Source organism: Priapulus caudatus, unplaced genomic scaffold (genome assembly GCF_000485595.1).
Source record: "Priapulus caudatus unplaced genomic scaffold, Priapulus_caudatus-5.0.1 Scaffold42, whole genome shotgun sequence".
Lineage (NCBI taxonomy): Eukaryota > Metazoa > Priapulida > Priapulimorpha > Priapulimorphida > Priapulidae > Priapulus > Priapulus caudatus.
Genome location: NW_014577103.1, coordinates 708,628 through 710,952, shown reverse-complemented (window position 1 = coordinate 710,952; position 2,325 = coordinate 708,628). Strand labels below are relative to the sequence as shown.

Genomic DNA, 2,325 nt, shown 5'->3' with positions numbered 1-2,325 from the left:
ATACAATGTCTATATCGCAGAAACAAACTAACTCACAGTTATTCTTGATAATGACTTTTGGTTTTCAGGGTATCAATGAACAAATTTGGCAACTTTATCACAACCGGACGTGTACCAATACGGGATGTCTCACGCACGTAACCGGTTGAAACATTAGGAAGTGTCGGAATATTTACAATGTACAAGGTACAAAGTACAAGGTACAAAGGGTACAATGTCACCGTAACTTAATAATAAAAACGCAATGAACGCCATAATATAGTCATAGAACTATGCTTAGTAGAAACAAGTCCTAGTCAGTATACTCACCGCTTCGCACTTTGCACAACTCTCAATCGCCTTTCCAATATTCGCTCAACTAACGTACTCGCTCAACTACCCTAGGGTAAACATCGATTTTTCTGCGGGGAATAACCGTTGCGGGGGAATAACCGTTGCGGGGGAATAACCGGTCGCGCCGATTGCCAGTCACGCGCCGAGATAACAAAAACACGTGTAAAGGCCACTGCGCACGGTGGGCATTCGGCGCGCGCAAACGACGCTGAGCTATATTTGCTATATAATATCAGGAGTAGATAATAGGAAATTCCCTATTATCTACTCCTGATAATATATAGCTCATATATTTATAATATGTGCATGTAAATGTCTACCTATAAGTGAACAAGATATATGCTGGAACTTCTGCCATGTGATATCTTCACAATCAATCAACGAGCCTCAAATCAGCCACATAAAATCATTAAAATAATCTTGTACACAAAAGCAGCAACACGAATTTATTGAAAAATTAAATTTAACACGTTCCACACGAAACACGATCGAGTCAGCTAGTGAACAATCAAAACCGTGCGTCCGCGAACCATGAGTCAGCTCGTGGGAAGATTGTCAAACTCGATTTATCGCCGTGGTAACTATATATAGTATTACTCAATAGATTGGACTGACTGCCTGCGCAAATTAGTAAGTAAAAAATTAGCAGGTCTAGTCTATACTTACCCCAGTCTTCGAATTTAATATTACGTTGATTTTTATAAAGCTTCGTCACCGGTGCACTTATCGGTGCAAAATATTGAAAGTTAGTGCCATATGTATACTCAAATACATTAATACATGTAATTAATTTATAAATTTGCGATTCGAAAAAAGTTTGGTGGTATTTTTGAATAGCTCAAATGATGGCAAACAAGCTCGAATGAACACACGCTCGGTTACAATTATAGTGCCTTGGCAATCAGCAAGTTCGTAGTTAGCCAAGGGGTTGTGTGACGTCACAGGTCACCGGGTCATTTCATTTGTGATAAAAATCAACGCACGTGTACGTGCACATGAACGCACGCACGCAAGTGTACGTGCACACGTACGCACGCACGCACGCACGCACGCAAGTGTACGTGCACACGCACGTACGCGCGCGGTCGAAATACGAACTATATTGTCACAAATAACCTGACCCGGAAGAATTCGTGGCAAAGTTCGCGCATGCGCAGACTGTAACTACGAACTGGAATACTGTTTTGACACTAATTCGTCCCCAAAACACCAAATACATATGTTATAGAGACATTTATATCATACATACATAGACAATTAAATGGGCTTTATTAAATTATGAATGAGTATTGTAAGCAGATATATGAAATAGCCTTAACTACAGCATCTATCTCTATTGCGACTATTCTTGAATATATGCAATGAAAGAAATGCGAGTTTTTCTTTCTATAACCGTCTATTATAACTGTCTTCTATGTAACTGTCTATATAACTGTCTATTAGAACTGTCTGTCTATTATAACTGTCTATTAGAACTGTCTTCTATAACTGTCCTTATTCTAATCTAATCTAAAAAGTAAATAATGTGATTTCCAATGTCGTTGCCGTTTGAGTCCAACTTTGTCTATTCCATTCCACAATCATCTTCAGAAGCACTCTCCTATACGGCCCAGGATAAGGCCGGAGGTCATATATACCCCGTACTTACTGCAAATTTGATACGCGCTAAATACGCGCTAGTCCGGACTAGGCTAGCCTCGCAAATGGAGGTGGGCCAGGCCCGCTTCGAAGCATGCTAAGTTGGCCTGCGCTAAACTGTGTGTGCGCACAATCCGGGACTAGACGCGGGTTAAATTTCGATATACGCATGCGCATAGCCTTGTTTGGGTCACATAAAACTCACCTTGCTGTCTGCTGAGTGACGTAACAAGCTAAACTGAGCATGCGCAGTAAACTCAGTACCGGATCTAGAGGGTGGGGGGGGGATTGCAACCCCCCGTTCAGCCTGACAACCTGAATAATGTTATGATACTAGTAAAATTGGGCCAAAAA

At 41.0% G+C, this 2,325-nt stretch overlaps 1 long non-coding RNA gene across 1 annotated transcript in view; it reads right to left on the bottom strand.

Moving 5' to 3' along the window:
- Positions 1-411, bottom strand: part of LOC106820668 — a 1,148-nt gene extending 737 nt beyond the window's left edge. Inside the window, exon 1 of the long non-coding RNA XR_001395640.1 lies at positions 310-411. This is a non-coding gene — a long non-coding RNA (uncharacterized LOC106820668). The remainder of the gene's footprint in view (positions 1-309) is intronic.
- Positions 412-2,325: the final 1,914 nt, after the last annotated feature.